A 16,201-nucleotide genomic window follows, 5' to 3' on the forward strand; every position below is an offset into this window, starting at 1 on the left:
CTATTTGCCCAGTCTTTTGCAAATACCACACTGTGTTGATTATTGTAGTTTTATAATAAGTCAAAGTTGGGTGGCATCAGTCATGCAACTTTGTTCCCCTCCAATATTGAGTGGGTTATTCTGAATCTGTTATCTTTCTTTATAAACTTCGAATCAGTTTGTCAGCATCTCCAAAGAAACGTACTGAGATTTAGGGGAACTCCATTTAATCTATAAAGTTTGGAAGAACTGATATCTTCATGATATTGAGTTATTCTATCCACGTGTATGAAAAATATCTCCAATTATTTGCTTCCTACTTTTCTTTCATCAGAGTTTTGAAGTTGCCCTCATATGGATTTTGAAGTCTTTTTTTATTTATTTAAGATTTATACTTCACTTTTTTTGTGTGCTAATGTAAGTGGTGTGGCATGTATTGCTTCAAATTTCATTATTCACGTTTTATATTTTAATGCAAATATAAAAATGCATTTGAGACCGGAGCGATGGCTCATGCCTGTAATACCAGCACTTTGAGAGGCTGAGGCAGGCGGATCACGAGGTTGGGATACCAAGACCATCCTGGCTAACAGGGTGAAACCCCGTCTCTATTAAAAATACAAAAAAATACAAAAAAAAAAAAAATTAGCCGGGCGTGTTGGCGGGCGCCTGTCGTCCCAGCTACTCGGGAGGCTGAGGCAGGAGAATGGCGTGAACCCAAGAGGTGGAGCTTGCAGTGAGCCAAGATCGCGCCACTGCGCTCCAGCCTGGGCGACAGAGTTAGACTCCGTCTCAAAAAAAAAAAGCAATTGAATTTTGAATTTTGTCAATTTTCTTTTATTCTCCAAACTTGTGGAACAGCTTATGACTTCCAGGATTTGTTTTTAATTATTTTGTTTTCTACAGACGATCATGTCATCTTCGAACAGTTTTTTTTTTTTTTTTTTTCTCAATGATTACACTTTTGGTTCAAATGCTTCACTTTTTGCTTCATCTAGGACTTCCATTACCATGTTGAATAGGAGTGGTGAGGGTGGAGGACATTTTTGTCTTGTTCCTGATCTTAATGGGAAAGTACCTAGTTTCTCTCTATTAAGAATGATGTTAACTATAGGTGTTTTGTAGGTATTGCTTCTGAAGTTAGTTTCCCTCTATACCTAGTTTTCTGAGAGTTTTATTACCAATGGTGTTGGGGATTTTGCTGTTGCTGTTGTTGTTGTTGTTTTGTTTTGGGTCTGGCTCTATTGCTCAGGCTGGAGTGTAGTGGTGTGATCTCAGCTCACTGAAAACGCTGCCTCATGTGTTCAAGCGATTATCACACCTCAGCCTCCTGAGTAGCTGGGATTACAGGTGCACACCAGGAAGCCCAGCTAATTTTTCTATTTTTGTAGAGATGGGGTTTCACCATGTTGGCCAGGCTAGTCTCCACCTGCCTTGACCTCCCAGAGTGCTGGAATTAAAACAGTGTGCCACTGCGCCTAGCCGGGTGTTGGGTTTTGTCAAATACTTTTCTGCACCTATTATGATCACATGATTTTTCTTTCTGAGTCTGTTGATGTTATGGGTTATATAAATTAATTATAAAATGTTGAACCAATCTTGCATTTGATTAAAATTTAATTGGTAATCGTTTATAACTATTTTAGGTATTGTTAGATTAAATTTGCTAATATTGATTATTTTCATGCATGTAATTTCCCTTTTTCCTTTTGTATGTCTTTATCTAGCTTTGGTACTTTTTATTTTTATTTAAGAAAAAGCAACATTGTAGATATTATCTTTGTCTATGTTTGACTTTTTAAAATGGTTTTTCAAAATGTATTTTTTCACTGGTATAAATTTGTAGTTAAATAGGTTTTGACGCAATAGGTTTTGATACAATGTAACAGCACTACAATTAAGGTAAAAAACATATTTCTTGTTTCAACATGTTTCTTCTTAAGTTAATTATTTTCATCTGTATGTTCAGTTACTAATTTACTCTCTATTACTATACTTTTGCCTTTTCTCTAATTTCATATATGGTATGTTGAATTCTAGAACAAAAGACTGACTTCTTTTGTATAGTGAAACTGACTTCTTTTGTATAGTAAACACTCTTTTGCTAAGCTGAGTCGAATTTTGTTACATGAATATATCTGTTCATAGCCTCACCTATTGATGAATGTTTAAGTTTGATCTACTTTTTTATTTGTTTTGAATTTGCTATTATGAATAATGCTACTAATATTTGAGTTCATGTCTTTGTGCCTACATATGCTTTATCTTGAGTACGCACGTAGGAATCGGATTGCTGAATCATTTACCATATGTAAATTTATTTTTTGTAAGAAGATGCTAACATAACTTCCAAAGAGGTTGTACCATTCTTCAACTCCACCAGCAAAATTTGAGAATTCTATTTCCTCATAAATACTTGCAATTGCCAGTCTTTTCCATTTTGGCAATTGTAATGCATACAATAGTACTATTTCATTTTGATTTCATTTTAAATTTATTTTATTAAATAATATTATTGAGCTTTCTCTTTTGTTCTACTTCCCATTCCTGTATTGCTTTTGTTAATATCTTTTTCAGTCCTTTATTCTCTCTCTCTTTTTTTTTTTTCTCTGAGTTGTTTGTCTCCTTGCCACTTAATTGTAAAGTATCTTTATTATTCTGGACATACGTCCTTTAACAGACGAATGTTTTATAGAGATTTTCTTGCCCCTTTTTATTTCCTTAACCTTTTTTAGTTCCTCTTTCCAGCACTATTACAATCTTCCTCAAGGCAGAAAATGGGAGTAACCTAACTGATCACCTGTCTTTCTTTCTCCTTCTCTTAGACCCCGTATTCCTGCTCTGCATGCTGTTCACTGCCTTGAAACTTTTGTTTGATTTATTTTGTACGGTTTTCTAGTTATTTATAAAGGCATGTCAATTTCTGTAACAATTAATCATTCATGAGTGTAGAATCCCTCTCGAATTTCAAAGGTTGATATTTTTAAATAAAAATAATGTTAATTGGGTACACATGGACACAAACAAGGGAATGGTAGACACTGGGAATTACCAGAGCAGGGAAAAAGGGAGAGAGGTAAGGGCTGATGAACTATCTACTGAACACGATGCTCACTACCTGTGTGATGGGATCATTTATACTCCAAACCTCAGCATCACATAATATACCTATGAAACAAACCTGCATATGTACCTGCTGAATCCAAAATAAAAGTTGAAATTATGAAACAAAAAAAATGCTTAAACTACCTTTAAAATTAGAAATAATGATTCAATAAATGATGTTGTGGCAATTGGCTATCCATTTGATAAAAGTAGTTATCTCCTTGCCTTCTGTAATTAAATCGTTTAATGTTAATCTTAAATGGCCCTGAAAAATAAATAAAAATTTATAAAAAATGTTAGAAATAAACATAAAAAATATGTTTAAGATACTGAAATATTTAAGGACATTTTGAGCAAATATACAAAAAAAGACATACAAGAAACAATGATGAATTTGGTCATATTGATTTCTTAAACAGATATATTCATATAATAAAATTCTACTCAATCATAATTACAAATAATCTGTTCTTTCATTGTCAACAATATTGTAGTTTAAATAATAAATTATATGGTTTCCATATGCAAAATGGCATATAAACTCATAGGAAATTTGTATGTATTTATTAAAATCAATGTGCCAGCTTTTTACTTCTTTGCATTTATTCCATAGAAATTTTTACATATGTGCCTAGAAGGCCTCCAGAATGATATTTTTGTAAGCGTCATTTATAACATTTGAAAAACCAAATCCGAGAAAAGGAAAATTGTGGCAGATACTTTCAGTTTCTTACTAAATAACCATTTTCTCGTTTCTCTGACTATAAAAACAAAAAACAAAAACAAAAAAAACACCATATTTTCCTCCCAGGTATTAAACATGTGTTCATGGGCACCTTCTGAGCCACAGCAGGAGACGAAAATGGGTGGCATAAATGTTGATTAGTCTGTTAATGATGTTAATTTCATTCACCTTGATGGCAATTACTGTAAATATTAGAAGGTAACATCAGTATAGCTAGTGAGACCTGAGGTAAGTTTGCTGAAGGTATTCTAGGAAAACAGCACTTCATGTGAATCCTGATCATACAGAAGTGACTAGCCATTTTCTACCTATGAATATGGATAGATGACGAGGTAATGACAGGCATAATTGCATTGACTTGTAATCATGAAATAAACCTTAAGAAGAGTAAAGATGTGTCCGGGCATAATGGCTCACGCCTGTAATCCCAGCACTTTGGGAGCCAGGTCAAGGCGGGTGGATCACTTGAGGTTAGGAGTTCAAGATCTGCCTGGCCAACATGGTAAAAAATCCCATCTCTCCTGAAAAAAGAAAAATTACCTGGGTGTGGGAGTGTGCACCTGTAATGCCAGCTACTCAGGAGGCTGAGGCAGGAGAATCAGTTGAACCCAGGAGATGGAGGTTGCAGTGAGCCAAGATTGCGTGACTGCACTCTAGCCTGGGTAACAGAGAGAGACTCAGTTAAAAAAAGAAGAAGAAGAAGAAGAAGAAGAAGAAGAAGAAGAAGAAGAAGAAGAAGAAGAAGAAGAAGAAGAAGAAGAAGAAGAAGAAGAAGAAGAAGAAGTAGTTGGCTAAGCACAGATATAAATGGTAACTTGGGAATTTGCTGATATAACAGTACTCCTGGTTTACTTACACTGGAAAACACATACCCGTCAAATATCTTGCCATGTGAGATAATATCTTTTTTATTGTTTAAGATTCATCCCAGATTCCAATTGATCCAAATGTTCATCTATAAGGCAAGGAAAAAATAAATTATAGTTTATCATTATGCAACCTTTTGCTTAGGTAACAGATTGAATAGAATACCTAAATAGGTAATTTTGTTGTGTGAAGGGGAAATACAGAGATTTGTATAAACTCACATCATGTGCATCGATAATACAATGTCTCCTAAGGTATATATGTATATGATATACATTTGCTATGCACACAGGCATATGCATTTGATGGTACAGGGCTTGCTTGGGATGAATATCCACTAAATGGACAACCATGATCATGTTTAGAAAGGGTGTTGGGGACTGGTATGAAAAGTTGTTCAGTGTTGTCCTTATTTGATCTATAATTTTAAAAATATTTATTGTATAGAACATATTTATGTATAAATGCTATAATTAACATAATTACAGAAAATAAAGAAAAAATTAAAATATTGGATAAAAATGGTGAAAACTTATAGAGATTATTACTTTGTAGAAAATGTGCTGGTAGTAGATTGCACATTTATAGAATGCTTTGGACACAGAATAGGGTAGGAAGAAAATCTTTTTTATGTGACAGTGAGGCATATGTCTCTAATCTCATCTGTACAGGTTTGGCAATATACCTTGACTGAGTTATCATGAAAAAGAAGGCCTGCCTGACTCCCAGGGATCCATCAACCTCTGCCCATCATTAGTCTCTCCTTTGATATTCTAACATAAAATACCCTAGGCTACATTTATCTTTAATAGTTGAAAAGTTCAGGGTTAACATAAGAGACAAGTTAGTGCTATAATGATTTAGGTACCATTTAATGCACTAAAGCAGTAATTTACCAATGGTACCCTAGAGGCTTAAAAAATTAATATATTTTCTAAAAGTGCCTAAATTAATCCCAGGGTATAGTTAATATACAGTGAGCCATTATTCAATGTTTCTATAAATTCTGGAGGGAGTTAATTTTTGTTATCAATTCAAGTGGAAAAAATATTTATTACACCTGTGTTTGAATTTAATTATTTAACACTAACTGTTAGTGTTCTATTAGAACTTTATTTGTTGGCACATTTTTCAAACTAAAACTTAGTTAATACTATTTAAATTGTGAGGAAGAAATCAATCATTCCATTACCAGCCTCGTGCTCCTCATATTATCTTACAAGCTAGACGGAATCCCTACACTTCAATTAATACAACTTTTTTTTTAATCAAATGTTTTCTGTAACCCGGGTTGAGTGCAGTACGGTGATCTCAGCTCACTGCAGCCTCTTGCTCCCAGGCTCCAGCAATCTTTCCACTTCAGACTTGTGAGCAGCTGGGACCGCAGGGGTGTTCCACCATGCAGAGCTTTTTTTTTTTTTTTTTTTTTTTTTGATAGAGACAGGGTTTTGCCATGTTGCCAGGCTCGTCTCGAACAACTGGACACAAGAGATCCACCCGCCTTAGGCTCCCAAAGTGTTGAGATTACAGACATGAGTCACTGCCCCTGGCCAATAAACCTATTTTTAAAATTGTCTAATGGAAAATGAATTCTGCCACAACTTCTCTCTGGAAACTGCAAATGGATTGGTGGAAATATGGATGTTCCAAGTGGTTTGATTTGTGTTAGGCAAAAAGACAAAGCTTTGTCAGAATAAAATAATGAAAATGCATGTACAATATAATTTTTAAATACATCCCTAACATTTAAAGGGGTTGAATATAATTACAGAATCCAAATTAATACAATCCTAATATTTAATAATCCTTTTGTGTACTTGGTGGTATATAGATGCTGCCTCGATTATTTTGATTATAGAGTTTTCCGTGCATCACAATTACTCCATATGTAATTTAAAAATACCAAATTATACAGACTATATAATATCAATAGCCTGCGATGTAAATTTATATAATACCTTCAATTTTTATGCTTGGTTTTGGTAAACAGTTACTGAGGAGGACTCAGCTCTCTTTCCATCAAATATGTTCCATGTCACAAATAATATCACTCTCCAGCCTGCTGGTCTACCCTGAAGATTTTTGACTTGCCAGTTTTCACTAGTGTAATACAATTCTTTAAATCGCTCTCTCTCTTTCGTATCTGTGCATATATATGAATATACATATATTTATATATTTTGTTTGTAATACATTTATCTCTATTTTTTCTTAATATATCTATCCTTCATGCCTCTTGTCTCACCGTATGTACTTAATGGAATCACACCAATTGATTTGCTATTTCTTGACATCCTATGATCTTATATTTCATTGTTGATTCACGTTGTTCACTTTGTTTTCTTATTCATCTATACATACAAAACATAGCTTTGAGGAACTGCTATTTGATAGAAACTGAATGGAGCTCCTTGCTTGGGAAAGTAAGCCAGTCATGTGATAGAAGGAATACATACTATCACTTCTATTCATACTTACACAATATGATAACCACTAGTCTCATGTATCTAATGAGTGCTCAAAACATATCTAGCCAAAATTGAGATGTACTATGATTGTAAAATACACACTGGACTTCTAAGACTTAATACAAAATAAAAAAAAAAATTCTCATCATTTACTTTTTACTATTTTTAATATGTTTACTAGAAAATTGAAAATTCCATATGTGACTCTTCTGAATTCTGTTGGCAGTGCTGGGCTAGACCATTCTATCTTCTCCATCATCCACATGTCCTTTCTCAGATATAATATTCTCCATCATTGATATGTATTTTCTCAGACTAATATAAGATTTACTTTACTATGTTCCTACCTACATATGAATAATTATTATACCATAATTTTTCATGGCATATTCCAAATTACCATTTGACAAACATTATCACTGGAACATGCTTGTCAAGTAGTAGATACTCAAGGAATGTTTGCCAGATTCATTTCATTAATGAATAAAACAACACATATTTCACTTACAGATGATAAAGAGATCTTGTAGAAGTCTTACAAATCATTTTGTTTTTCTAGTTAAAAATATATTTTTACTATCTGAATCCTCCTTCTTTCTCTGTGTAATGTCTTCATTCTGTGTTTTCTTCAGAGAGTAGTCCATTTGCCTTAATTCCTGAAGAACAATTCATGCCGTGTTAATTTCAACCCCATGCATTCTGCCACTATGTAGTTAACAACTACTATGCATCATGCTCTATGCTAAAAGGGAGCAGTGGACGAGAGAGAAAATTTCCTTGCTCTCCTGGACTTAAATTTGAGATATAGTACACATGATGAAACAAGAAAATAAATACCTTCATTAAAAAATGTGTCAAAGACAAAAATATTAGTAAAACAAGGGAGTAGTTTTAGATTACGTGAGTAGGGATGTGAGCCGAGAACTCTGTAATGGCAAGAAACAGCTAATCAATGATGTGGGTTCAGAGGTACTGAATCATGAGTAGGCTTGGCATGTGTGAGGAATAGCAAGGAAACAAATACAGCTGACTTTTAGTAGGTAACAGTGAGTAGAGCAGGAAATGAGGTCAGATAAGTGGGGAGTCCCAGCTCGAGTACTGCCCTATGCAGAAGGCAAGCAGTTTGGATACATCTTACAAATGCAATGGGAGGTCATTGCAGTGCTTGGCCCATGAAGGTAACATAATCTAACATACATTTTAAATATGTCACTTTTTTTGCATAAAGAATGGACTTTAAAGCAATAAGTGTAGCTTGATAGAATCAAGAGACCATTTAGCAAGCTGTTTTAGTTAATAAAAGGAATAAGCTGGTGTCTTGGAAAAACAAGTTTGAAGTAGAGATGAAATGCAGAGACTATGGTTTTATATGCCAATTTCATCTTTGCCCTACATATAGTTTCTGGCACATACTAACCAATGATAGCTATTTTTGTTGAGTACATTTACAATGTTCCAAGGACCATTTAAAGCACTGTACACACACACACACAACACACACACACACATTCACACACAGGCATGCATACACACACACACACACACATATAAATAAATTTCTATTCATATTTAATAACCTAATTAGGCAAGTACTATAATTATTCTTAAGGAAATGCTGACAATAATTTTAGTCAATTATTTTCTTAACAAATTGTTAAGCGTTGGAGTGAAATTCCTCAGGGAGTTTGATAGTTTGAAACTATAGAACTACTCTTAAAATATACTATCACACTTATTTGTCAAAGAACTTATTGGATATAATACATTTAAGTCTGAGGAGCAGATATAATATTTATATACTATGATTTAGGTATGTAGAAATGCACCTTCCCAGATTTCATGCATGCTTTGGAGGACAGGAATTGCTGTCTAGGCCTCTCTCATCTGAACCAAGCATGCCACTGTGTCTGCTCTTTTTGGTCTGCCTCCTGTTTCTGTTGGAGTACCTGGTAAGCATTCGGTTCCCACAGTCAAAGTGGGCCAATAAGCAGAGTCCCCTTCAAGTTTTAAGTTCTTCCTCAAAATAGCTCAGGTTTCTATATCCTTACAACTTAAACTTCCTTTTTCCTGTGAACAGGATCCTAGAGGGTTAGATCCCTACATCCTTTTTCTGAATCATCTATCTATCTATCTATCTATCTATCTATCTATCTATCTCTATCTCATCTATCTATATCATCTATCTATCTATCTATCTATCTATCTCATCTATCTATCTATCTATCTATCATCTATCTATCTATCTATCTACTATCTATCATCTATCTATCTCTATCTTATCTATCTATCTATCTATCTATCTATCTATCTATCTATCTATCCATCCATCTATCTCATCTATCTATCCATCTATCTATCATCTACCTACCTACCTATCCATCTCTATCATCTATCTATCTATGTCTATCCATCCATCTATCTGTCCATCTATCTCTATCATCTATCTACTATCATCTATCTATCTATCTATCTATCCATCTATCCATCTGTCTCTATCATCTATCTACTATCTATCTATCTATCTATCTACCTATCTATCTCTATCATCTATCTGTCTATTTATCTATATCTATCTATCTATCTATCTGTCTATCTATCTATCTATCTATCTATCTATTTCTCTATCTGGCATCTGTCTATGTATATATATTAGTGCATTGCATCTCCAAAACTTCTATATTTTTCCAGTTTCTCTCATTCCTACCCAAGCAAAATAACAATGTTTTTTCGTTCATAAATGACAGGAATTTCCTTCATGGTATATCCAACATGACTACTCTATGAGTAAACATGCTTTCTGAAGTCTCTAATTTGTGCATTCATGCTTCCCCCCCCAACTTTTATTACATGGATACAAATAAGAAAACAACAGTCACCAGGGCCTACTTGATGGTGGAGGTGGAAGGAGGAGGAAGATTAAAAAACTACCTCTTGGGTACTACGCTTATTATTTGCATGATAATTTGTGCATTGGAATACATTGGTTTTTTTTCTTTCCCACTGAAACTCAAGACTTAATTTTTGAAATCATCCTCGGTTTTTGTCTTGTTTTATTTTCTCAGTTTAAGTAATATATGCCTTATCTTTAATGACTTAATAGGTTGAGAAGTACAGGGCAAAACAATAATAATGAACAACAACAAAGAGTATGAATAAAAGACACATTGTGCAGTGTTTCAAACTGACTTTTATCCTTGCAGGCTGTTTTGTGCCTCTCTTTTACTGTTTTGCTTTCCATCTAAATATTAGAGGATTAATTAGCCTGTGTTCATTTATATTTGAGATTTTCTTTTAGTTTTTCTTTATTGTAATTACTTTAAGTAGTCTTTCCTCACCATGAAAAAAAAAAAAAAAGGAAAAAAAAGAGTGTATTGAATGTTGGAAAATGCTATTAGATTCCTGAAAGTAAGTTTTTGGGTGGCAGAAACAACCTGCCTCTCCATAATTTATATTCAACTCACAACTCACAATGACTGGACTAAAATACTAATATTGCCTACTATATTTAATGACCAGGGAGAAAAGAGAGAGCATCATTTAATCTTGATGGTCTTCTCAATTAATAATTATTAAATGTGATCCAAGACTCTCTTCAGCTCTTCCCTTAAGTTGGCTCTCAGCTCGGAACATCATCGTGGTTACCTACAGTCACCTTTCCCTGCAGTTTCTTATAGTTTTATTTGCACGTAAAGCTGTTCATTCCAATTAGCTTTCCGTCTTTCAGTAATTGCTGAAAACTATATTTTTTGCGACATTTTGTTACTTTCTAGCAATGCAATACATTTACTTAGTTTGAAATACTTTTTTTCCCCAGAGAGTGAGCGATTGGAGGGAGAATAAATATATGTGCCAATTTTGGAGTATTGGTCCATTCTCAGAATAATTTGATTTTTCTTTCCTAAAACACGAAGTTGAAATTCTCTCTTTACAGTTTAGAATCCTTTATTGCGTGCTTATCACTCCCAGGGCAGTAACCACATTTATTAACACACCACTAGAAGGTCTTTATTATTATTATTTATTACTTTAGCTGAAACTCTAATCAGTCTCATCCCTCCACCCTATGTTAGTCACAGTGAAAGATCGAGGTTCTAATACTTGAAATCAATATGCTTCTTTTTACCTTTCACTGCTATATTTTTCACCTACTCTTTGCCTGGCTTGAGTTTTCTCAAGCTTTATGGTACAACTATAAAGTCAATCTATCACTATACAATGAATTCTTTGACCTTCCCTTCAACCTAATTAGATGGCTTCTCTGTGCATTCTTAACATTTTGGGCATATATCTATTTCAATTCTTGTTATTACATTATGTTACAATTTACACATAAATGTCTCTCTTCTAGGCTGTTAGCTCCTTAAGCAAAAGCTGTACCTTCTTTATCTCCATAGTTTCAGTGCCTGGTGTCTTATAATATGTATGCTAAAACGTTACGGTATAATTCAATGAACCACCACATAGTCGTGAAATATTATACATATTTTAATAGTATCAGCAAAGGAGAACATAATATCAATAGCTCAGTGATAACTGATTTTATAAACACAGTATCTTTCCAAAGTTAATCACAGAAACTTCACTTTAGGCCAAGCTCGACTTTGGTCTTCCTTATGAAGACAGAAAAAAACTTTGATCAAACTTGAAAAGCATAATTAAATCACTCTGAGGAGTTATCTTCCCACTCGGAATAGCTTAGACATCTTTCATCTTTGTACATAAGTATTCCTAAAACTTAGTCATCTTACACTTCTTCTCTGGAATGTATTTGAATTCTTTATCCAAGTCTTGTTAAAGGAAAATGGAAGCAACCACAAATTTTAAGGTTTAAATTATTATCTAATAAAGTGAATCATTTTTCACTGTTGAAGAGCAGAGTTTCTATTTTCTCAATGACTGTATATGATTTTTCTTGATCACTTAAAATTTTAATTAAGTTTATCTGAAATCTGTGTTTCTATTCCTAATGAAATTTTGAATTCCTCATTTGCCAGCTAACCTCTTACCAAGGAAATGTGTCTTGTTATCTATTAATTTAACATCAATCTCTTATGAAAACAAACATAAAATAACACTGATTGTGAATGCTTTGAACGCTTGGAGATACAACCCTTAAAATACAAACTATTCAGGGACAATATATTAATATTATGTGTAAGTTCTCTTTCACAGATCTATGAATAATATTTAAGTTTTACAGTTACTAAATTTAATTAATCAATTGATTGGCATTTTCATGGTCAGAATGAAAGATTTCCTTAGGTTTCATGACATATAAGTTGTAGAGTTCACTGTCATCCATCAGTAAAATTAACCATCCCAATTTTTTCTGCTAATCATTTCCAAAGCAAACTCTTGATAGAAGAGTAACTAGCTCAGTTATTCTATGAAGTTCAAAAGTTGAACTCAAAGAAAAATTAAAACTGGCAAATGGGAGCATAATTTCTGATGTAAATGATACTTGAGATTACTAGAAATGGGGTTGTGCAGACGATAAACTTTTCAAGGGGCAAACATTATATGTAATACTGTATGATTTTGTGCTGTCATAAAATAATTATTGTCAAGGGAGGACACATTTTTTCTTCTTTCTTTATACACTTTCCTAATGTCATAGTCCTGGATCAATTATTATACATACACTCTTTATAATTGTTTTGATATAGAGTTCAGTCCAGGTACCGTAAAAGTCTTGAACACAACAAGAGAAAAAGAATATCACACTGATGATGGAGAAATTCAATGAAATATCAAGGGTCCGCTCTGCTGGAGGCTGAACCTGTGTGTAGAACAAAAACAATTTTATCCAGTGTGTACATAATAAAAAGATCTAGCAGTCTCATAGTGCTTTGCATGTGCCCACTTATGGTCTAAGAACTTTCAGATGTCAATTCATCATTTAATTGATTTTTTAAGTGAGAATTGAAGTAACTATCATTTCAGATAAATGAATTAACTCAGGTAGCTAAGTAAATGGTAGAGCCAAGGATTTAAAAAAGCCAAGGAGTCTTTCTTAAGAAATAATGCCTTATTCCTTAAACGACACTCTCCTTCCAATCTATCGATGATACAGCTAATCAGAAGGGACTAAGTTTAGGATAAAAATTTCTCCCTTCAATTCCTCCCTAATATCTAACTAAAATATCGAATAAAAGAAAGCAAACAAACCAAAACCAACTGCAATTGTATTACATTAGTTGAATCTTGGAGGGAACCTTGAGAGATATAGTATATAAATATTCAAATAAATTTATTTTAAAAATTAAACTTACTTTCCAAATAAAAATTCAACAGGATCATCAGTAGTCAGTACTCCTGTTTCTTAGTCATACATGTGAAAGATATACTTTAACCAATAAAGATTGAAGGAACTTACCTATATTTACCATTGTAACTAGTAATTTTACCTCAAGAAAAAAAGTTACAATAATAAACTGAAATTATTGAATTAAACATAGAAATGTTTAATCTTTTGTCCTCCAAGTAATTTTTTAATCCCATCCAGATGTCCATTCATCTATTGATTTATTTTTCTTTATCTAGAACAATGATTCCCAGACTTATACATGGAATAACAAAAGTAGAAAATGGCAATATGTATATGGGGTAACCTGGTGAAGATTTTGAAGCATCTATATATAAAAATATGTTTCTTTCATCAAAGAAAGAATTATATAAAGAGGTAATTGCAATTATATAAAGAGGTAAGGAAAACTGAAGCACACATTTTTAGAGATGTTAAATGCTAAGTCAGTATACCATTTTCAAAACAATATTTTATTTTATAAAGAAGTATATTTGAATACCTTCACATATCAAAAGGGTTTTATTTAATATTTTATGCTTGAAATACTATCTTCAAAATCTTGATTATGCCGTTCAATAAAAACCTTTTTTTTTTTTTTTTTTAAGACGGAGTCTTACTCTGTAGTTCAGGCTGTAGTGAGTGGCGCCATCTCAGCTCACTGCAAGCTCCGCCTCCCTGGTTTACGCCATTCTCCTGCCTCAGCCTCCCCAGTAGCTGGGAGTGCAGGCGCCCGCCACCTCGCCCGGCTAGTTTTTTGTATTTTTTAGTAAAGACAGGATTTCACCATGTTAGCCAGGATGGTCTCGATCTCCTGACCTCATGATCCGCCGCCTCGGCCTCCCAAATTGCTGGGATTATAGGTGTGAGCCAGCACTCCCCACCAATAAACTTTTTCAAATGTAAATTTTAAGCAGCAAATGGAAGAAAAATGAAAATGTAACTGATAAAACAACAACTGAATTTATTATTAACCATTCCCAAGTAAGGTTTGATTTTTGTCAGTTAATATTAACATATTTTAAGCAGTTCTTGAACATTTCCTTACAATTAAATTTCAGTCAAAACAGTATATTTTAGTGATTAGTATCATTCAAATAAATTGCAAATCAAAAAATTCCATTTTTTTTCAGTGTTTTGACTCATAACTTTGATAGAATTCTACTTTTGGTCATCAACCCATTATCATGTTTCATAAAAGCAATTTGTTAAGGAGCACTCTTATTTTGATGATGATGACACATACATGGTTCATTATGTCACTTTGGAAGCATTTAATATAGAAATCCAACTTAGAAGCAAGCTTGTATATGAGAGAACTCCTTTCCCTTTTTATGTCATCCTGTCATTGAAGCTTACTTTTACAACACACACACACACACTTTTGTCTAATTTGTTAATATTTCATTCACATTCAAATTGTTGATATATCATTATGCATAATTTATTCACAGTAACCTGCTTAAGAAATTATATAGAGAATGCACAATAATTCTCCTCGTCCCTTTTCTTCAATAAATCCATTAATATTTACTGAGAAAATAAAAATAATAACTGTATATTTATCAATCTGCAAGGAAAACATTATAAATTTAATAAACTTCAAGATAACGTTGTCACCCCCATGAACACATAACCAATATGTTCACTAATACTGTCATGTGAAAATGGCACTTTTTCTATTTCCTTTGATTTATTGATCTCAAACATAACAATGACAATTTCCAATATAAGGAAAAAAATTAAGCTACTTTTTGGGGGCTATTAATTGTTCAATTTTGGCTGTTTACTGGAGCTGAATTTGACACCTGAGTTGCTTCTGTATAACATACTTTGTAGCTAACTATGTGATTTATTTTTATTATTTCTTTCTATAGAAAAAAGACATTTGGGCAGAAGAAGAGATAAATTTTCAGAATATAGTAATGCATAATTGTGATAATCTACATTCTGCTTATTTATTGATTTAAATTATTTATTTTGTGGTGTTCTTTCTGTGAATTGATAACTGTTGATTTTATTTCAAAATTGTTGATTATGATTTGGAAGGGAATATCAAAATATTGTATCTAAATAAATTTAAAATAAGTAAGAATTGCCAACTTTCATGACCAGAAAATTCTTATTTTTACAAATATATAATAATCTGTATTTATAATTTTTATTTATATAAAATAATCAATTTTATTTAACCACATATTTTGAAAACACTGTGTAATAAGCACAATGGGAAGAGATAAATATAACTTTTCACTTATTTTAATATTAAAGTTCGAGAACAGATACAGAATTCAATAGTATTCCCTTATAGGACGAAAACATATGCAAAACATATTTTTGAAACTCTTTGTACCCATAGTACCTTAGTAAATCACTAGTGCATATTGCACTGCAACAAATTATGTTTTCCATTTAAGAAATATTTACTTCTGAAAACAAATATTAATGTATTAAAAATTTTATAAATGTTAACATCAATAGCCAATGATTAATAAGTATTTGAAATTAACAATTTGATAAAATCAATTTTGTTCTTTACATGGAAATATCTAATTTCAAGTAATAAAAATAGCAATCATAGATACTGGCTTAGAAAAATCATTTTAAAAAGTTTCAATAACAATTCTAAATACTTAAATGCATTCTAATGATAAAGAATTTCTTTGGTGATATAAGTATCTTGACAATAATAAAATCAGATTAAGTGGTTTTACTCAGTGGAGAATCAGGGCA

This window comes from Trachypithecus francoisi, unplaced genomic scaffold (genome assembly GCF_009764315.1).
Source record: "Trachypithecus francoisi isolate TF-2019V2 unplaced genomic scaffold, Tfra_2.0 Lachesis_group0, whole genome shotgun sequence".
Classification (NCBI taxonomy): domain Eukaryota; kingdom Metazoa; phylum Chordata; class Mammalia; order Primates; family Cercopithecidae; genus Trachypithecus; species Trachypithecus francoisi.